Below are 23,088 nucleotides of genomic sequence, written 5' to 3'. Positions count from 1 at the left end.
TGATGGGGGCATGACCACACTCTGGCTGGCGGTAGCTCCTCCTCTGTTGGAAGCAAGGAGGGTCCTAGGACGTGAAATTTACAAGGCGATCAATCGGCTCAATCCCTTGGACAAACGTCAGACCCAAGTGCTGGCACCCACAGAAAAACACCCATTGAACAGACAGAATAACAGCTCGGGGGATGCCCACACCCCAATCCCGGAACCCGCGAGTGTGTCAGCCTGTGTGGCAAAGGGAATTCGTGCAGATGGAATTAAGGTTGCTCATCAGCTGACTTTAAAATAAGGAGCATATCCTGGATCCTGCAGGTGAGCTCAGTGTCACGACAAGGGCCCCTAAAAGTGGATGACAGAGACGGGAGAGAGGGTCAGAGAAAGAGACGGGACTGAAGAATGATCAGAGACACGGTGTTGCTGTCTCGAAGGGCCTACAACCAAGGAACGTGAGCAGCCTCTAGAAGCTGGAAAAAGCGAGGGAACCGTCTCTCCTAGAGCCTCCAGGAAGGAATGCGGCCCTGCCAATGCTTTGACTTTCGCCCAGTGAAACCCACATCAGATTTCCAACCTACAGACTGGTGTGGTTTTACGCCACCAGGTCTGTGGTTGTTTGTTACAACAGCCGCAGGACATTAACCCGCCTGTTAAAGCTGCACAGCCTCTGAGCCTTGCACCTACCAGGAACAGCCCAGAAGGATCCTGAAGGAGGGGACACCTTCCTATGGGTGAAGCGTGGCAGAACCAAACCCAGCAAGGGGCTCACGGCACCCGCCAGCCAGCAACAAGATGCCACCAGAATCCCAGGCCCACCGTCCCCGTCACTCCACCTGTCCACCGGCTTGTGCTCTGGACCGAAGGCCAATCCACAGTGGTTTCACTGAGGCTTCTACACCTCCCAGTGTTTTTCGCATGGGCATTTCAGCCCATGGGTTTCAGCAGCCCTGTGCCCCACCCCCACACCATGCTACATCAGGTGACTTGAGAATAACTAATAATTTAGCCCTTAGTCCCCAGCCACAGAGACACTCCCTTAGCCTGGATCATGGCCACATCAGGGTGACCACTTCCAGGAGACCTGGAGACATCAGCACTAGGTGTGCGAGGTGGACACAGCTCCAGGTGTTTTCCTGGGGGAGGTGAGGCCACGCACCCGTACGGAGTGAATGTCGGAAGGGGCGTGCGTGTCCGTTCTGAGAAGCCCAGCAGCCAGGGATGGAAAATTGTGTATCAATCAGCATGTCAGCCCCCTCAGAACTCAGAATTAGAGCTAACAGAGAATCTGTCTCTTGGGTGGCTTTAAATGTGGGGGCTCAGAAACCATGGGTTGGCTTCTTCTGCCTCCAGGCAGGCTAGGACGCGAACAAAGCCAGTCTTCACAAAGAAAGGAACACGAGTGAAGCAAACACCCATGAGTGCAGGGATCAGAGTCAGGTTCCCTGCCGGTCCTGACTCTGCCACCTTTCTCTGCTCCAAGAACCATCCCCACCCACATGGTGATTCCCCGACACAACCCAGGCCTATTCCTGGCCCATTTGCATTTCCTGCCTTAGTGGGTGCATGTTTCTTGCAACCAAAACGATCTTGCAGGAATCCTGCAGGAAGCATTTCCTAGAACACATATGAAAATCCACACCCAGCATTCAGCCAGCACCTCGGCAGGCTCCTGTGAGTGGGATCTGGGGTGAACACACTAAGCCAAGTGGTAGAGTCCCACACTTTTTTTTTTTTTAATCTATTTGACAGAGAGAGAGATCACAAGCAGGCAGAAAGGCAGGCGGGGGGCGGGGAGCAGGCTCCCCACCAAGCAGTGAGCCCGATGTGGGGCTTGATCCCAGGATCATGACCCGAGCCGAAGGCAGAGGCTTTAAGCTGCTGAGCCACCCAGGCGCCCGAGTCCCTCTCATCCCCCATCTCTCTTCCCCAGCCTCCCCTCCTTGGGGCTCTGGGCCACTGGTTCTGCCCCAGCTGTCCCCGCTGCACCCAGCTCTAGTGGGTGCCAGCACCTTCTCCTATGCACTGCCCACAACATCTCTTCCTGGGTGCCTGGGCTCCACGCCTCTCACCTCCAGACACCTGCAGTCGGCTTGTTGGCCAAGATATCTGACCAGAAGACCCAGGGAATGAAAGCCAATGAAGCAAACGTCCCCCAATGGGGAAATGAAGCACAAGATAAATCCTCCCTCACTTCCCTCCCCTGGATTGACTGTCTGAAGCTCATGTGGCCTCGTGGCTGACAGTCCCACCAGGCTGCACCCTGGCAGCAGTCAGCTAAGTAAACACAGGCTTGTGCTGACTCCCCTTCGTTCCCCATTTCTCACACAAAAGATCCTATTGGCAAATATACGGAGTTTAATGCATCATCATCCACCGAAGATGAGGGAATGTAATCAGAGGCTTCAAAGGGACTCCTCAAATAAGGACTACTTTTGCCGGGAAGAAAATGAACACAGTGGTGAACCACGTAAACCTGTTCGTGGAAACCACCACCAAAAACACCGGATTCAAGGAAGCCACTTCCTAAACAGCCAGTAGGTGGCGAGCTTGAACCATCTGCTGGCTTCCTTATCTGGGTAAGGATTCACTCCAGGGTTGGCTCTGCCCTCCTTCTAGTCGGTAAGAATCTATTTTGACAAACTGACAATTATTCACAATAACCTGAGAATTTAAGAAATCTCTAAATTCTGAGAGTTGCAAATTGTTTTATTAAAGCCTCCTTGTCCATTAGCCGTGTGGTTTCGTTACTACTTCTAAGCTTCCTATTCTTGAGAGGGAGGCATTTCTTACTATAAAGGGTTTGATGAGTCTCTAGTTCCGTTTTACTTTAACTTGGAGGAGTTTGTGTGTTTGCTGTTTAAACAAGGTGTTAGGAACTCAAACCTGTCCTAGAGTAAGTAGCATTTCTCAAACGAAGCCAGAGCAGAAACAGAGACTGAATACTGAGCTGGGTCACTGGAGACCCCAAGCAGTAGCAAGTGCCAAGGAGTGGAGGACGTGCTGTGTGTAGGTCGGGAGAAACAGAGGAATCCCCTGGTCACCAGATATATGCTTATATGTGTGTATATATGCAGTCATTTCTTTATCATTGCTAATGTGAGAAATACTTATAACAAAATACTTTATACCTTCGCAATAAGAAATTCATAAAATAACTTGCTGTCGAGCTGAACAATGGAATTCTACACAGCCCTTAAAACTGGTGTTGGGGTGCCTGGCTCCTCAGTCAGTGGAACCGAGTCAGTGACTCTCGACCTAGGGGTCATGAGTTCAAGCTCCATATTGAATGTAGAGATAACTTTTTTTAAAATCGTGTTAAAGAAGATTTTTTTTTTTTTTTAAGATTTTATTTTCGACCGAGGGAGACACAGTGAGAGAGGGAACACAAGCGGGCATCTGGAACAACAGGTGGTGGGGCATCCCCCTGGCTTCCTGGGATCATGACCTGAGCCGAAGGCAGACACTTAACGCCTGAGCCATCTAGGCAGCCCGCATTTTATTTATTTATTTATTTATTTATTTATTTTTAAGATTCTTTTTATTTACTTGACAGAGAGAGAGACACCCAGCGAGGGAACACCCAATGCAGGGCTCTATCCCAGGACCCTGGGACCGTGACCTGAGCGGAAGGCAGACGCTTAACGATGGAGCCACCCAGGAGCCCTTAAAGAAGCATCTTAATGAAACGGAAACATGTTTATGATATGTTATAAAATGGAAAACAAAATCAGGCTCCAAAAGTAGGAATCAGTGTTTGTTAAAAAATTTTTTTCAAAACAAAAATAAATTACAGGGCGCCTGGCTGTCTCAGTCAGTGGAACATGTGACTCTGGACCTCAGGGCCGTGAATTCAGCCCAACGATGGGTATAGAGACTACTTAAAAATATGTCTCAAAAATAAACAAATTTTAAAATAAAAATAAATTACACATGCATACACATGGGGAGATGACTATTGATAGTGATTATTTCTGAGACTGAAAGGTAGGCCTACATATTATTTTTATGCTACTTTTATCCATATTTCCTGGGTTTAAATCTGTCATTTTTTTAATTTTAATTATTGATATTACTCTTTACTGGGCCCTGTTCTAAGCATTTTAAAAATATCAACTCAATCCTCACAACATGACTATGAAATAGTTACTATGACTATCCCCATTTACTGATTATAACACTGAAGCACAGAAAGGTCAAGTTACCAACTCAAGGTCACACAGCTAACGAACAGTATGGCCAGGATACATACCCATGAAATCTGGCTCCAGAGTCTATGTTCTTAACTAATAAAACAAGAGAAAAATAAATAAAAAGCATAACAAAAGAGAAAGGAGCCAAAAAAAGGAAGAAAGGAAGGAATGATGAAAGAAGAGGGGTAGGAGAGGGAAGGAAACCATGTGCCACAAGGAACAATACTCATTTGTTCTAACAAACTTTAAAAAATCATTTTATGTGTCTAAAATGTTCATATTAAAGGGAACTTGCTTTTTAAAAAGAAAAAATGTAAACTGAAGAATGCGTAGCAAACATGGAAATGGTTAATCCTGAATAAATTAACCGAAGGAATCCAGAGACATGCAAGTGAAATGTCTTAAATAAGAGGCTCTTTTTTCCTTTTTATTTTTTCTCCTCTTACTTCACACTAGCTGCTTCCCCTCTCAGAGCACATTAGGTGTCTAGGGGCTGGATTCCCATCTCTACCCTACAAGTCTGGACTGTGTCTCTCTCAAGCATGCCTCAACCTGACTCGCATGAATGGCATCATTTTTTTAAATTTAATTTAATTTTATTTTTTCGGTGTTCCAAGATTCATCTTTTATGCACCACACCCAGTGCTCCATGCAATCCGTGCCCTCCTTAATACCCACCACCAGGTTCACCCAACTCCCCCACACCCCTCCCTTCCAAAACCCTCTGTTTCTCTTTTTTTTTTTAACTAAGTAAAAGAAAATCATATTGTGTTAAAAAAAAAAAAAAAAAAACTGGAGAAGGTGTCATGCCCAGCTGAAAATATGACAACCCTTAAATAGTAGCTAGCTGGCCCTCTTTAAGTATGTCTTCTTCTAGACCTAGGGCTGAAAATGAACCCATGAAATCTACATGTCTGTGCCACAAAAAAGGCCCAAACCAACCTTTTCAGCCAGCATGGCTGCTCGGCTCTGCTCAGCAGAGAGAGAGGAGGGGACAACACCTGAATCCTCCGGACCCCACCTGGGGGGAGGGGGGGTGGTGCTTTGCAGGGAGATCCAGAGCCGAGAGGGCAGGTTTGGGGAGACAGGCAGGAAGAGGAAAGGGGCAGAAGGGACAGAAAGAAGCCTGTGGCAAAGGAGGAGGGGAACAGGGGTCAGCAGGAAGCTCTCCACGTGTCCAGGGCTGGAGTTTCCGAGCTGAGGAAGGGGACACAAACATGGTCGAAACTCAAGAAGCCTAAAAACAGGAAGAGAACCATTTCTTTATTTCCTCTGTCCTGCAGCGCAGACTTCAGGCAAAAATCCCCATCTGCAAAAGTGGTGAATGTGTCTTTGTCTCAAAAGCATGGCAAGGACCAAATTTTGTAAAGAAGTCCGGGTGTCATAGGAAACAAGTAGTGAGCCAAACCCTTTGCTCCACTGCAAGGATCTTCCAGTACCCAAAGCAGGAATTTCAATGTAGGAGATTGAATTTTTGGAGATGAAGACCACCGCCCCCAAAGTGGCATGGTGGTGTCGCAAACCCAGGATGAGTGCCACACGCGCGCATGGTCCTCTCAGCTCACCTGCTCACCTACCTTCCAGGAAATAGCTATTTCTAAATAGTCAAGGATTAAACTGGTTTTTGTGTTTGTTTTTTTTTTTAAGGGATTAAACAGTTTTAAAATATATTGTTCATGTTCCTGCAAATGGCAGGTCTTGTTAAAAGGAGCTCTGGACAACTCCAGAGGATGAAGGGTTTGTCTGGTGGGCATCCCCGGAGACTGGCTACGTGGGGGCTGCCGAACTGAGCAGCTCTGAGCTACCTGGAATCCTTCAAACCCCAATGTGCTCCCGAAGACGACCAGGTATCCTCTCCTCTGCTGGCATACTAGTCCCACCACGAACCTCAGACCCCAACCCAAACGCCCACTGTAGTCCCAGATTACCCACAAAACTGCACAGAGCACACTGAAGAAATTCAGGGAAGGACAGACAGAAAGTGAGAAGGAAGGAAAGCCTGTGACATCTCTTTTCAGAATTGTCGTTATCACTGTCTCAACAGATCATTTGCACCTAAACTTTGCTCTTTAGCCTTCAACAAAAACGCATAAAAATCTCAACCTAATTTCTTTGCACTTACCAATTTACTAGTGATATGCTGGGCCCTGTCTCCTACCACTTTGGTGCCAGTGGCCTAAAAAGTTGACTTTAAAAGTCTGTAAGAAATTCCACGGCAAGAATTCATTTCTCTCTCCAGGGGACTCCCTTGTTACGCGCCTAATGAAGAACTGCTAGGCTGTCTGTGTATGCGCTCACCCAACGCGATTGCCCAAAACTAAGAGCAGATCAAGGAGGTAAGAGTACTTTATTAGCCATTTTCAAATCTTATTATAAAATTTAAAATCTTAGCTCGCCAGGTGGAAATTCGCACGTGGTCCCCGAGACATAATCACGACTCCCAAGGTAAGCCGTTTTCCAAGTCCCTTATTAAACCCACTACCACCACAGAGACCGCTGGGCGGTGGCCCAGTTGCTTCTTTCAAGGCCTTAATTATCCCAGAAACACTGAAGCTCTTTTTTGAGAAGTGGAAATCTATTTTTGCTCTTCATTAACACCCTGGAAGCATGTATAAGCCGAGGAAGGGCCAGTGGGAAGTCACAAACACAGCTATCAACATCCTCGATGAATACACAGCGGGCACCCACCTGCTTGCTTAGTGGCACCTGTCTGCACATGCTTAGCTTTCGAACGGAGAATTTAAAATTCTAACAAAGATGAAATCAGGTCCTTAAGTCATTATGAAGTTAATGAACAAATGTAATCACGACGCAGATGCTGCAACACGGTTGAAAACAAGTTAAATATACTATGCGTTACTCTCTCTACATTTTCTCTTTAAGCAGGTAGAGCACAGTTTAAAGGTAAATGAACTGATGGGAAGGACTTCTCATTGCTCTGTTCCCAGGTGTACACAATCCTGGGGAAAGGGCATTAAATAGCCAAGAGTTCTGGGATTAATTCTCTCAGCAAAAAGAAAATAAAATATTTCACCCACTCTATTATTAACTGCAAAGGTAACAAATTGCACATTACATAGAATTTGATCTCATGAAAAGACTCTTCAATTAAACATTTTTAATTGTCTCATAGACTCAGCATCAAGCTAGAGATAGACCTAAGTATCTCCCCTAGTAGCATATTAGCATAAATAAAATGAATTTTGTAGAGTCCAACATGAAAAAATGTTTAAAAAAGCATGAGTATGGCTACAAGGAGATTTGCTTCATGGATGGTTCTGGAATCCGCTTCACTAATTCATAGTCACATCCCTGCAATGAGAGACCCAGAAGTGGGTCAGCTGTCAGGCGTTAGCCTCTTGAGATCAAGATGAACCTGGCAAGGGCACCCATTCTGGGCCTTCCCCAAGACTTCAGCAGGACCGCCCCCCTCACCCCCAAGAGGCTGAAGGGTTCAGGATCTCCTCCAGCTCTGAGCTTCTTCCTCCCAGGTCCCAGGGGGCAAACGTCTAACACCGCCCATCGCTCAAATTCCAGAAGCTAAAAAATGGCTCATGCCTCTAGCACACCTCCCCAGAGGTCAGAGGGGGTAAGCTCTCCAAGCATCCCTCGCCCGGGGGATCCTTCTATGACTTCTCCACACCTGTCTAACCCCAGGCACCCCAGCCTTCCCTCTAGGAACTTCAAATTCCCCCCACCCCTCACCTCCCACCACCTCCAGACAGTGAAGCTACCATCAGCCTTCTCCTGCCCTGCCCTAGCTTCCCCTCAGGCCTCACTTCCTTTCTCTAGTGACTTAACGTAGTTTGTTTGTTTTTCCCAAACAAAGACAATTTCCTCCCTGAAAAGGAATTCTGCCACTGAGATCATTAATTATTTATATTGACCTTCCTGGAAAAGTACTATCCTCAATTCTGCACCAGCCGAAAATGTAGGATACATTAAAGAAATACAGACCTTTTAAACCCTGACTACAAGAAACGTCAGCAAAGCAGCCTGTCGTACCATGAAAAGCAAAGAGGAAAGAATAAAATCCTGCAGAAAAATGCCTCATTATACATTGCGGCTATGAAAAGACACCTAACCTCAGACCCCAGACACAATAACCCCCTACAGTCAAAGCTGGCATGACACAGAACACAAGGTTTTCCCGCTCTCCGGCATCATTACTAACGGAGCCACCGAAGGGTAACCTGGCTGGAGAGGAAGGACCTCCGTCTGAAGGCTTCTCACCAGCCTCTGCCTCTTTGCTCCAAGACTGCCGCTCCCCTAATCCCTCCGTCTGCTGCCACGAGCAGCTCACCTGCAACGTTTCGTCTCCTGGTGTGGCCGGCTGCTGACTTCCTTAGGTGCGGATGGAGGAGCCGAACAAGTTCATGGCCACGCTCCGTCCTCAGCAGCAACCGTCCGTCACACGGGTGGCAGTGAACTCGGGTCGATGCAGCCACACGGACCACATTCCGGGAGCTCCCTGTCCGACGGCTGTCATCGGACAGGGCTCCGAGGGGCCGATGGAGGCCAGCGGGAGGTTCTGCCCCCCTCCCACTGACACCCCTGTGCTCTGCCACCATGACAACTGCAAGGCATTCTGGGCCAAGTGGGTTTTCATTTCAACTTGTGTAGGATTCTCCTGGGCGTGGGGCATGCCCGTCTTCCCAGTGAGACGGTTATCTTGCATGTCCACGTTCTCGTCTGTTAACATGAAGATCATGACAGCACCCACCTCGCCGCGCCATAATTGGGATTAACTGAGATAATTTGTCCAAACCATTTAGCACAACGCGCACTTGCTCGGGCTACCGTAACAAAATATCACAGATGGGAGGCCTAACAGAAATGGATTTCTCAGTCACAGAGTCTAAAGGTCCAAGATGAAGCCGTTGGGAGGTCCGGTTTCTCCCGAGGCCTCTCCCCTTAGCTTGCGGACAGCAGTGTCCTCACCGTGTCCTCCTGGGGTCTCTCTGCGTCTGTGTCTTAATGGGCTCCTCTTATAAGGATCACACTGCATTAGGGCCCACTTACTTGACCTCATTTGACCTTAATGACCTTTTAAAAAACTCTGTTTCTACCAATGCAGCACTGCCTCCTGCCTCTTTCCACATTGGCCTCCTCTCCACCTTGGCCATCGGGCTCTGGTCCGCAGGGGCCATTTCCTCTGGCTGGAGACCTCTGTCCGCCTGACCTCTCCCACCTCTCGCTGGCCCCCTTGTGTGCCCTCTCACACTGTCTTCCCCTCCAGGCTATCAGTTTTACACACAGGTGAGGACCCTGGTCTGCTTGTTCCCCAATGTCTCCCCAGACCCCACCACAGTTCATGTCACTTAGGGGACCCCCTTTGGGGAACATTGCCAGAGTAGGTGATGACCACTTCCTCTGAGATAGGCTTTCCTGCGTTTCTTTGTAATGAACAATAACGTGGACATTTCAGGACACCAAAGCTTCACACCTTCCATTCTTTACCCCAAATAGGCGAAACAATGTCCAGAAGTTGCCCGCACTGCATTCAGCCCTCCACGAATATGATTTTTTTTTTTTTTTTTTTTTTACTTTCCTCAACGTCCAAGCGTTCCAAGGACGCCTACAACCACTTCCATGGGAACAGACACAGGGGTCTTGGCCCATATCCCACAGCCACACCCTGTTGGCTCTATCTGGAAGTTGCTTCCAAAAAGAAAGACATTCTGAACTCTACGTACTAATTCCCTAGAGGCAGAAATGTTGGCCCACGGGAAGCCAAGCATAATTCTATTACCCCATCCACGGTAGGTATGATGGCAGGGTTTTTCTAAACGGACTTATTAAAATAGTATGGCCTTTGGACAGATTCCTCCCAGGAATCTGACAAGTGTCCCACGTCCTCTCTCCTTTCTCAATAGGGAATGATCCATCCCCTGCCAGACAGGCCTATGGAGAAAGCACTCGATACAAATGGCGGGAGGAAAGAAGGAAGAGGTGGGGTGGGAGGGAAGGAAGGAAGAGATGAAGGAAACATGGAGGAAGGGAGGAAGGAAGCAAAGGTCCTATTCCCCAGTGCTCTCCCCACAGTGCTCGAAATACAGTGGGTCCCTCAAGAGGTCCTCATAGAATAGAACCGAACTGCTCAAGCATCTAAGACACCACCTCCAGACCCCAGCCTCACTCAAAGCATCTGCTCGAGGGAGTAAAGGCTAAAAGGACGTTTTCCTTCAGGAGATTTCACACCATCAAACCACGCCCGGGAGCTGGCAATGGGGTGGGGCTGTCCCCGAGAGGAGCGGGAGGGCAAATCCACCCAGACACTGTGTCCAACGCTAGTCTCCTGGCAGGACAATGACTCACTGTCAGGGAGACCAGGAGCCCCTGCACAGGCCATCTACTCTTGAGCTGAAGCTGCTGGCTTTTACTCCTAAACAAAGTAATGCGTGAACAGTTGTTCAGCCTTTTTTTTTTTTTTTTTTTGTCTGTTTGTTAAAAGGAAGGCTACAAAGAGTAAAGCCAAAAGCAAACAGCAGAGAGGTATAAATAAACAGCCACAGAGCTCAGTGCCAGGAAAGAGCTTAGCATGACGACAGGAGAAAATGTAACCGGTAAACTTCCTCCTAGCATTCCTTATCAGCGGGAACCAATTCCTCGAAATAGCCACACTCTAGCAGCCTCTTTCTGCCGCTGGTACCAGCCTCAGGCGTGCCCTCACCTGCACCTGGGAGAAAAGCAGGGGACCCCTGCCTTCCCCCCTGCTATTTAAAGTTCCTCTGAGGTCACAGTTCCCAGACGTAACAACTTGTACACCTTATACTTTGCCTCTGTATCTACTTGTCTCCATTTTCCCACAGAAACCATATTTGCAGCTTTCATGATAAATTACTTCGGCTGCTAAAAGTCCTTTCCACATGAGCCTGGGGTTAGGGCACTAAGCTGCCTGGATGAGGGTAAGAAAACTGTTTCGGGCTCAACAGAGCCACACGTGTGTTTTGTACTTGCTGCTCCTCACATGATCTGGGCGCGCTCATTGACCACCTCCCACTTCTAATTTACATAAAATCCAGGCTGCTCCTTTGCTGGGGGAGAGAACACAAGTTACAAAGTAGTGTTTACAAGGTGATCCCTGTGCACTGAGAACAGGAATAATTACCAAAGGAATGCTCAATGCGCCTCTGGAGAAGGAAGTTGTGTAAGTGTTTAAGGGACATTATTCCTTATCAGTTTTTCTAACAACAAAATTCATATAAATGTAAATACTTATAATTTGTAATTAACAATATATCTATATTTTTAAATCTATAATTTTATACTTAAATATGCAATGATTTACATTTAAATGTATAAATATTTACATATTTATTGTATGTATGTTCTCTATGGAAAATGTTTAAGGAAAAATTAAATTCTTCTTCAATGCCACCAGCCAGAGATAATCAGTACCAATATTTTGGTGTGTGTCCTTTTACTCTATTTCCTATACATATTTACATACCTTTTTTTATTTTTATAAAATTGGAACGGGGTACCTGGGTGGCTCAGTGGGTTAAGCCTCTGCCTTCAGCTCAGGTCATGGTCCCCGGGGCCTGGGATCGAGCCCAACATCAGGCTCTCTGCTCAGAAAGGAGCCTGCTTCCCCCTCTCTGCCTGCCTCTCTGCTTACTTGTGATCTCTGTCAAATAAATAAATAAAATCTTTTTTAAAAGAATTTGGAACAATATTGGGCACCTGGGTGGCTCGGTTGGTTAAGCGTCTGCCTTCGGCTCAGGTCATGATCCCAGAGTCCTAGGGTCAAGTTCCACATCGGGCTCCCTGCTCAGCCGGGAGTCTGCTTCTCCCTCTGCCTTTCACCCTGTTTGTGCTCCCTCTTTCACTTACTCTTCCTCTCAAATAAATAAATAAAATATTTTTAAAAATTTGGAACAATATTGCTTTAGTGACCTAATTTTTTAATATTAAAACCATAATTAATAAATCATAAGAACATGATATAAGGTTAATAGCTATGCTTTATATGCTGAGAGGATAAAACTTGATAAATTTATGTAAGATTATACAACATATGGGTTTTTTTTAATTAAGACTCAACAAAAGTCATTGATTTATTGGTATTACATATAGCAATGCCAACTGTCATTTCAAGGTCCCTCTTTTACAGAAAACGGAGGGAAAGTCAGTAAGAAGACTAAAAAGAACTAGTGAGAATGTCTTAATGAAACACAAAATAGATATATATTGGAAACTCCAAGAATTTATGACATATAAATCATACAAAAAGAAGAACACCACCATGAAGACCATAACAAGATGCTCATAAGAATAAAACCGCTAATTCTGAGTAAGGTAAATATCGACAGAGAGGAGGAAAACGTTTAAGTATTGCATAAACTACATACATTGATCTTAATTAAATAAGTCCACATTTGCGTTCATCATGACGCATATTTTGTTGATTAGGGTGCATATTTTATGATTAGCATTAATAGACTGCTCTAGTTATAGAGCTACAGTGTAAATGAAAAATACACATGAACATAATTTCCCTTGAAGGTAAATGCAAAAACAAGTCCAGGGTTTGTTTGGGGTTTTTTGTTTTTCTTTTTGTTTTTCCCGCTTAGAATATTCATTTGAGGAAGAGAGAGCACACAAAGCCGTTTTAAGGGAAAGCTGACTTAAATGCACGGACATCTCACCTGCTGTGCACCAAGGCAAGTACAAGTAAAAGGCAGAAGGAAACCAGCTGACGGGGCCTCCCCCGCACCCCGTGCCTCTCCCTCCGCCTCGCCCCGCCCGCACCAAGGGAACAGAACGTTCGCTTGTGTCCAGACCCGAGGGCCCTTGGGAGCTGGTAACAGCCAACAAACTCGACACAAAAGCAGCCTCCGCCACACCTGGATATCTCCGATGCTCGCAGTGGGACAGTGCGTTGCTCGGAGCCACGCCACTGGCCTCCAAGCGGCCCTTCCACAGCAAGAGGGCGGGGGACAAGTCGAAGGCGCAGGAAGGAGGTACTCCCTGAGCTCACGCCTTCCGCAGGTTATGGGAGCCCCGACGGACATGATTGACCACCACGCCCCCCCTCCGAGAAAAGCTGCCAAACTCAACACCCAGCAATTCCAGCCCTACAAGCTCCTGTCAACTCTTTCAGGCCCTCGCCCCGAAGTTGAAGCCCGGAGCCCAAGCCCGCGGCCCCGCCACGGCGCGCACCCCCCCCCCCCCGGAGGCCGCGCGGAGCTTCGGCGGCACCGTGCCGCGCATGCGCCGCGGGGGGCGGCGGGCGTGGGAGCCGCGCGGACGGAGCGCAGCCGGGCGCGCAGCCTCCCTACCAGCGGTTCCATGGCGCTGCGCTCCGGCTCCCCTCGGGGACACGCGGCGGGTGGAGGCTCGCCGGCCGGTGCTGGGCCCCGCCGTGCTGCTGCGCCGTTCCGCGGCCGCGCTCTCGCGGGCGTCCGCTACGGTCGCGGGTCGGCCGGCTCGCGCGGCTGTTTGCGGCGCACGCCGTTGCCTTGGCTACGAGCAAAGCCCCGCCTGGACCGGCTCCCTCCTCCGGCTCTCCGCGCTCCCGCCTGGAGCCGCGGACACCGCAGCCCGTGGGGAGCTGGACCCCCGGGAGCGGCAGTCCAGAGCTCGGGGCCACCGAGCCCCAGCCGCCACCTCTCGACTGTCCCCCCACGTTCCTCTTAGGGCTCAGCCGAGGGTTACTTTTCGCATAGGCCACGCCCATTGATTTAGACTTGGTTTAAATACCCACATCTTGGTGCTTCTAGCTTAAGGAGAAAAATATTCAAAAGGGAGTTTTGAACTTAATTCTCACATCTTTCTGGAATCTCGAGTCATACTTTGGTTTCTCCCATTGCTTCCTTGTCGAGCACCCTCACAGCTGATTCTTCAGCTTAGAACTCAGTGGGAAGTTTTAACCTTGAGTCTTAACCTGGAGGTGAGGAAACATAGTTCCGAAACACTGTGTGCCTGTCAGAACCAGGCCTGCATTGGCATGTGTGAGGCTCCCAGGAACTTTGCCTCAAAGGACCTTACAAAGGAGAAATAAAAGTATTTCATATCTGCAATCTCTCCTCTCTCACTGGGACTAGCACTGTCCGTTGGAAATATATTTGCCACATGTGTAAATCTGTATTTTCTAGAAGCCACACTTAAAAAGTGGAAAGAAACCAGTGAAATTAATTTTAATAACATGTTCATTGAATCCAATATATCCAAAATGTTGTTCCTAAAATCAACATGAAATTATTCACGAGATAGCTTTCATTCAAAAACCATACTTAGTCCGTCCTCACAACGTATATTTTGTATATATTATGTATATTTTATACTACAAACACATTTCAATTCAGACTGGTCACATTTCAAATGATCAATAGCCCATAGGTCTGGTAGCCACTGCGTTAGGCAGGGCCAGTCACCTAGACTATAAATTCTAGGAAGACCAGCCCCAAATCTCTTTGGGGAGGAAAGGATTATTACATCCGCTCATAAGGTGAAATACGGATGAGCTCTATGAACAAATGGTTAAATTCTCACTAGGAAAAAAAACTCCTTAAGTACTGTACACTCTAAACACTCTTCAGAAATTAAGAAAATTAGAAATGACCATTTTCTTTTGGTTCTTTTTTTTTAAAGATTTTATTTTTAAGAATCTCTACACCTAGCGTGGGGCTCACTTACAACCCAAGATCAAGAGTAGCATGCTCTACCAACCAAGCCAGCCAGGCGCCCCATAGTTCTATCTGTTTTATTACTAATTAATAAAATTTATTTTTCAGAGTAGTTTCACAATTACAACACTGAGCAGAAAGAAATGACATTTTAGCCATCTGATTTTCTGGCAATTTGTGTAGCTTTGCCTAAAACGGGCCTCTCTGCCCCGTGATGCTTTGCCAGTTAGCCTAGGAGAATGCTGGCCTGGGACTCCCGGTCGCTGAGTTCCGTCTGCCCCTATTCTCACGGACTGCCCTGTGTCTTCATCCTCTCTCATTAGCATATGTCAGAGTTAATTGTGCACCATATTAATCACCTTAGGAGAGCTTAGGACTAGGCCCTCAAAGAAAAAGTTATCCTTTTAATAGAGGTGAAAAGTCAGCTTGGCCATGGAAGACAGCCCCAGGGAAAAAGGGTGCCCCTATATGGTAGGTCTGAGAAGGGGAAATGAGAGTTTGCACTTTTCTAGGTGATTATTGTACATTAAGGTATTTTTATCTTAAAACACCATCTAGGGGTGTCTACATGGCACAATCAGTGAAAGTCTGGCTCTTGTTTCCCCTGGGGTTGTGATTTCCATGTCATGGGATCACTCAAGCTCCGTGTCTGGCTGCACGCTCAGTGTGGAATCTGCTTGAGATTTTTTCTTCCTCTCCCTCTGCCCCTCCTGCTTGTGCTCTTGCACTCTCTCTCTCTCTCTCTCGCTCTCGCTCTCCTTCTCTCTCAAATAAATAAATATTTAAAAAAAAAAACCTTCTATAGTAGGTCATTACCGTGTTGTCCCTATATTACAGAGGAAACGCAAAGAGAGATGAAGTGTTGCCCAGATCCACATTACCGGAGGAGTAGAATGATTTTGGGAGCCCTGGCAATTTGGCCCAAACTGGTATTTAACCTCTAGACTATAATGGAATGACAGACGGTAGGAAAGGTGAGGAGATGGGGGGGGGGAGGAAGAATGGACGCTTCCAAGATGGTGGCACACCAGCACAGATCTGGCTAGTTCCAGAAAGAAAGCCAGGGCTAACACAGTCAATCCCGCCCCATAGTTCTTCCGTCCGTGTCATCTCAGGCAACATTCGTCTTTAGTCTACTCTTCCTGGGAGAAACTCTTCTTTGCTCCCAGCGCAGTGTATGTTTTCAAAACCCTTAAGCTAAAGCAGACTTTCTTGGGTCTGGCCTGGATCTCAGATCTTCCCCAGCCATTCTGGTCCAGGACTTTCTGCCCCCGGGCACCCTCTGAGAACGCCCTCCTGGCTTCCTGACTAACATTCCAGCAGTTACTAGTTATTGAGCAGGTAGCTGTCTCAGCCTGCTCTCCACCCTCTCCCAGAGCCGCACTCAAGCTTGGCCTTCCGGAGATGGGGTCAGCTCAGTGATGGCAATCTTGAGTGAGATGACAGAGTAGCTGAGAAGATGCTTAAGCTGGAGGAGATTGTAGTACCCTTAGATCCTGCCTGCTCTGACCATAGCCAAAAATGATCGCACCGTGGAAGGAATTAGGCTAACCTGTTTCGGGGGGGGGAAAGTCTTTCTTTTCCTAAAACATTTTAAAGTAAACCTCTCAGTTTAAATCTGTCTTTTTTTTTTTTTTAAGATTTTATTTACGTATTTGACAGAGATCACAAGTAGGCAGAGAGGCAGGCAGAGAGAGAGGGGAGCAGAGAGTCTGTTGTGGGGTTCGATCCGAGGACCCTGGGATCATGACCTGAGCTGAAGGCAGAGGCTTAACCCACTGAGCCACCCAGGTGCCTCTAATTTTATCTTTTAAAAGGACATTCATCCTCGGTGCCTATGATGCCCAGTGCATACAGAAGGTGCTCAAAAACATAGCTCTTGGGGTGCCTGGGTAGCTCAGTGGGTTAAAGCCTCTGCCTTCAGCTCGGGTCATGTTCCCAGGGTCCTGGGATCGAGCCCCACGTGGGCCTCTCTGCTTGGCAGGGAGCCTGCTTCCTCCTCTCTCTCTTTGCCTGCCTCTCCATCTACTTGTGATCTCTGTCAAATAAATAAATAAAATTTTTTTAAAAATAGCTCTTGAATTTAAGACCAAATGAATGAACACACCATGATTTATTTATTGTCCAGCCACATAGAATCAAAGACATCAGGACTAATTACATAGAATTTTAAGTTTTCAAATCTGATGATAACCAATGTCAATTATGGTTTTATTTTGTAGAAAAGATTATGATTTTATGGGGCGCCTGGGTGGCTCAGTGGGTTAAAGCCTCTGCTTTCGGCTCAGGTCATGATCCCAGGGTCCTGGGATCGAGCCCCGCATCGGGCTCTCTGCTCAGCAGGGAGCCTGCTTCCTCCTCTCTCTCTGCCTGCCTCGCTGCCTACTTGTGATCTCTGTCTGACAAATAAATAAATAAAATCTTAAAAAAAAAAAAACTACCTATTTAAAAAAAAAAAAAAAGATTATGATTTTATGGAAAAGAAAAAGACCTACTTACCAGAGGCCATATAGCTATTTCCTGACTGAGACAGGACTAAGAACCAAATATTTCTTCTGTATTGTGTTTCACAATATATTTAAAGACTTAAAAATCTTACATTTCCTTCTCTGGATCTGATTTTCAAAATCACACTGCTTTACAGTGTTCTGTCAGCAGTGTAGCATTCTATGAAATTGATTCTATTTGTCAACTAAAGTCATATAATAATAACTTAATCTAATTTTATTTGTATTTTTAAAGTGTTTGTTGTTGTTGTTTGTTTGTGTTTGTTTGTTTGTTTGTTTTTTAGCAATCTCTGCACCTAACGTGGGGCTTGAACTCGTGACCCCTCAATCAAGAGTCACATGCTCTTCCAACTAAGCCAACCAGGTGACCCTCTAATTTTACCTTTTTTTTTTTTAAGATTTTATTTATTTATTTGACACAGAGAGACAGCCAGAGAGGGAACACAAGCAGGGGGAGTGAGAGAGGGAGAAGCAGGCTCCCCGCCCAGCAGGGAGCCCAATGTAGGACTCGATCCCAGGACTCCGGGATCATGACCTGAGCCGAAGACTGAGCCACACAGGCGCCCCTAATTTTACTTTTAAAAAATCTATTCTGGGTAGAATTTTATTGACTATCTTAGTTCCCTAATTTGGCGGGGTGGGGGGAGCTTTTGTTGTCTGTCCTAAGCTGTGGGCAAGCAAGCAACAATAGACAGTCAAGGAATTAGCAGGTCATGAATCAATATGAATGTAAATTATCAAACACCGCACTGGAAGAAGTTACTCTGGGTTCACTAACCCACTCACATTTCAATCACCTTCTTCTTTGCCTACCTCTCCTACATATGCAGGAAGTGGTAAATATTTTCCAGGCTCCCTTGCAGTTATAGGGGACCAGGGGTCACGGTGTGGCTGATGAACCATAAATGACAATCTGCTAGGACTCCCGTGGACACTTTTGCTTCCCTCATGAAAGACACAAACTTAGTTGTCCCTTTGCTGCTTTCTCCAGCCGGAACACAGCCGTGAAGCACGATGCTATTGCAATCAGCCACGTTAGGATTACTTCCATCAGTTTGAGCTGTTATCACAAGGTGCTGTAGAGGAGGTGACTTCAAAGCAACAGAAATGTATTTCTCATCGTCCTGGAGGCTGAAGTCCGCGGTAAGGGTGCCAGTATCATCTGGTTCTGGTGAGCGCTCTCTTTGCAGTACGGACTGCTGACTTCCCATCGTATCCTCACATAGCAGAAAGAACTAGCTCATTCTCTGGCCTCTTCTTCTAAGGGCATTTATCCCATCTGTTAAGGCTCCACTCCGCCCCCCATTACCTAATTACTCCCAAAGGCCCCACCCTTTAATATCATCACATTTGGATTAGGGTTTTACTATAGGAAGTGGGGGGGGGCACTAATAATCCTTTGCAATGACCATGAGGGAAAAGCCCTTTGGATTACAAAAATGATAGCATTTATATCTTTGAGTCTCTGAATCAGCAGTAGTAACCACCACCCCAGAACCACTTGTTATGTGAGAACTTAAACCCCTATTTGTTTAAAGCTTTGTGTGTGTTTTCTGTTCCTTGCAACTGAAAACATTCCTACGTGATATGGCAGCTGCCATCCATTAAATTTTTTTGTGGGTTGATTTTATCTTATAAATATAAGAGTTATAAATGGGACAGTCCCAAGCTAGAGGTAACTCCCAACCTGAGAGGCGGTGTCAGGGGTCCAGTGATCTTTGAATAGAATCTCCAGTTGGTTTGGCTGAGATCCACCCAAGTACAGGCACTGGGTGAGTGGCGTCATGTCCACTCCGTGACTGCCACCATCTTCCTGGTGGCCAGAAGCCCCCTATTTCAAAGGTAGAGGTAAGAAGGCTTATCGGAGGGCTTGGAGACCATCGTAGGGATGTCTACCCCGTGTAGGTGAGATGAGCTGCACAAAGCCTCCCAGCTCGAGTGGTTATCAGTCCTCCTGGAGGATCAGTCCTCCGGTGGCCAGTCATCCTTGGAATGCTTTTTTCTGATGGTACTAAGAAGGGCTGCAGGCATGGCTCCTCTTCATCATTCAGAGATGCTCCTCTAAGATCTGTGGGTGTGATCCAAGCAACTCTGTAGATGTCCTTTTCCCCTCTGGTCCTCCATGGTCCACAAAGCCCAAGGACACCATCCCCAGGTGCCCTCCAGCCACTTGGCTTCTCTGCTGCTTCTCTGCATTACCCAGTGCTGCTTCCCTGCTGGTAACAGCCCAGGGACCCCACGGGAGCACCCCATGGAGTTTCTGCTGCCACAGTGATGCTGGCTTCCTCAGAGGGCTAGTGCCAGAAGCCACTGTGGTAGACATTTGTCTTCTTTGAGTCCTTTCCTATATTTGGAGAATTTCCCACCAAGCAGAGCCCTCCTTTTCCAAAAGCACCAAAATACTCTTTCAGATCCTGCTACTGCCAGGACATCAAGAGGTCACCTAGGCAAGACCAATCAATTGCACCAAACTTGCACTTGAACCGACGCTGGTGACCCCAAAACCCAGGACAATAGGGAACACATTCTGAGGCAGTTATGGCAGGTGGCCTCCTGCCTGTGCAGCCAGCCGTCAGCTGGGGAGGGAGCAATGTGTATCCCCCACCGGCTGGTTTTGATGTGGCGCATCTGACCCGCTCCTGGCTCCTGCTGGTAGATCCCCTGGCCACTTTCCAAGCCTCACTGTCCATGTTTCCCACCTAACCTGAGCTACCCAATATCCTCTCAATATGTTCTCTCTCTCTCTTTTTTTCTACTTCAACCAGCTGTCGTAGGTGAGTTTGTGTTGCTTGAGATTAAGAACCCTGATGGAGACAGCGACACATTCCGTATTACCCATCCTGGAAGTCCCCTTAACAGCATCAACACGGGGCTTTGGGGTATGCGATGAACTTTATTCAAGTTTGGAAATACTAGTGAACAGAGGAATTACAGAAGTAAGAAAATAAAGATTCAAAGTAGCTTAGTAAATACAACCTTCTCAGGTTTGAGGGGCAAATTTTAAAAAGTTAAGCTCTTGGGGCGCCTGGGTGGCTCAGTTGCCAGACTCTTGATTTCAGCTCAGGTCATGATCTCAGGATTGTGAGATCGAGCCCCGTGTCAGGCTCTGCCCTGAGCGTGGAGCTTGCCTGAGACTCCCTCTCTCCCTCCCCCTTGACCCCTTCCCTCCTCCCTGTGGCTCACGCCACAGGGATGAATGAATGAATGAATGAATAAATAAATAAATAAATAAATAAATAAAAAGTTTAGCTCTTCAAAGGGAGTTTCCTTAAAGGGAAAAGAGGAACAATTTGCTAGTTCCTTAGCCTTGTTTACTGATGTTTAAGGTGTAGAAAAAAAATTTTTTAATAATAAAAAAAGAAAAAGATGCACCAATCAGTTTCACCAGAAAAGCAGATCCAGTAGAATATATACATACACATACATATGCAAGCCCGTGCACACGCACACACGCATATATACGCACACTCTATTAAAGAGGTCTGTTTCAAGGAATTGGCTTCCAAGATTGTGGGGGTGGGCAGGTCCGAAATCCGGAGGGCAGACTCTTAGGAAGATGAGGCTGGAAACACCTGAGCTTGGAGCTGAAGCCTCAGCCCCCAGGCAGAATTTCTTCCTTCCCAGGGAAAGCTCAGCTCTACTCTTAAAGTCTTTAAAGAATTACCCGCCGCTCAACAGCAATCTGATAAAAAACAAACACAAGGAAGATACATTTTGAAGTGGCATGATTTGCAAAATTTTAGTGATACAAATTCTTTTATAATTAAAACTTTGACTTCCACCAAAAATAAAATCTGATCAAATTTAAAAAGTTAAGCACACGGGATAAATGCTTTTTTATCTGTCTGAGCAAATATAAAATTGCCACAGAAGGATCTTACTTTAAAAAAAAGGCAGCCATTAAAAAAGAAACAGAAAAGACTTCTCCATTGTATTTAATATTTGTAGAATCATGGTTTGTCAAAGTATTTCTGTCCAAAAATGGAGAAAGTGTTACCCACAAAACAGCGTACAGACCTCACTACCTAGCAGAGAAATGTTACACGTAACATGAGGTATGCAGTTACTATAAGTATTAAATGCTAGCATGAAATATATATAATAAAATTACATTTTTTTGCCAGGGTACAATGTTCTAATAAAATAATAAAGTTTTTTTCTTTTTTTATTATTTAAATTCAATTAGCCAACACATAGTACCTCATTAGTTCCAGATTCATCAGTTGCATACAGCATCTTATTATAGATCAAAACAAGATTTCTACCCTTATCTGAATAGAGTCAATTGATTACTTAAATGAGTGAAAAAACTAATGATGAAAAATAAAAATGGTAAAAATTCAGGAAGAGTTCCCTGTTACTTAAACTAACTTTACATTGTATATTTTAGTTTGAGCCTTTAAGGTATGGCTTCAGATCATCAAAAACAAATGAAACAATCTATCAAAGAATGCTTTCTGGCATTTGGATGACCTTACCAAAATATATATATTTTTAGGTAAGCTCTACGCCCGACATGGGACCTGGACTCACAGCCCCGAGATCAGGAGCCCACTGCTCCAATGACTGAACCAGCTAGGCACTTCCTAATAATTTTTAATATTGAAGAGTTAAGGCAATTTCTTAGCCATATTGAAAAGAGCGTGTGTCAAAGTGTCATTTCAAATTTTTCACAAGAGAATGTTAGAGATGTTTACGGAAAAAAGAAATGGTGGTTAAGAGAAATTTTCCAACACTTGGAAATAAGAGAGAAAGAAGCTTGCATGACTTTTGAGTCCCATGTTGGGGCATTGTTTAATAACTGATCCGCTCAAGGATTATTTAATTTTCAGGGAATTGCACCTCTGCTTGAGTTATTATTTACCATTGATTATGGCACAGTCTCTGAAGGGACAGGTTAACTTGCAGGTTTCTGTCCAGTAAAAATGAAAATGACATCTGTTTAGGAGAAAAGATCATCACAAGAGCTACCATTTCATCGTCACTTAGGACATTAACCAATTTTATATCTAACTTTGCATTCTTAATTCAGCATTCTTCCACTGATGGCATTCAATATTTCCTGTAATTTTCAAAACTAGCTGTATCTGTCATTTAAAGTTAAATAAATCTTTGACATATGCTATCTTATATTTATACAAGATTCATTTTTGAGATTTTTTTCAATTATACAATGATATGATATAATGCAAAATATTCCTGGTGACATCAGACTCCTCAAAAACCAGATGGTCAAGAGAGTGGGTAGGTGAGCACATAACTTTTCAGAAGGATTTCTAAAGCTCCTTAAAGTCCATCAGAAAACTGCTCAAGAATGCTAATGATGGGGCATCTGGGTGGCTCAGTTGGTTAAGCGACCACCTTCGGCTCAGGTCATGATCCTAGAGTCCCCAGATAGAGCCCCACATGGGGCTCCCTGCTTAGCCGGGGTCTGCTTTTCTCCCTCTGACCCCTCCCCTCTCATGCTCTCTCTCTCTCAAATAAATAAATAAATTCTTAAAAAAAAAAAAAAAGAATGTGAATGATTTCCCAGAATGAGTCATAAATTATGTCTGTAAAAATTGTAACAGATGTAGCTTGGGACAGTTTTCTTTCTCAGCTGCCATTTTGAATTTGGAAAATGCTAATGTATACCAGCTACCATCAATTGACAGAACTAACCATAGAATTACACTCTTCCATAGGATTATCCTGGGCGAGGAATGTCAGGAAGAGTATATGCTAATGAATTCCTAGAATTGGGCACTTAAAAATTTCACCTGCCAATCA

This window comes from Martes martes, assembly GCF_963455335.1.
Source record: "Martes martes genome assembly, chromosome: 5".
Lineage (NCBI taxonomy): Eukaryota > Metazoa > Chordata > Mammalia > Carnivora > Mustelidae > Martes > Martes martes.
The sequence above is the reverse complement of the archived record's forward strand: the minus strand, read 5'-3'. Positions refer to the sequence as shown.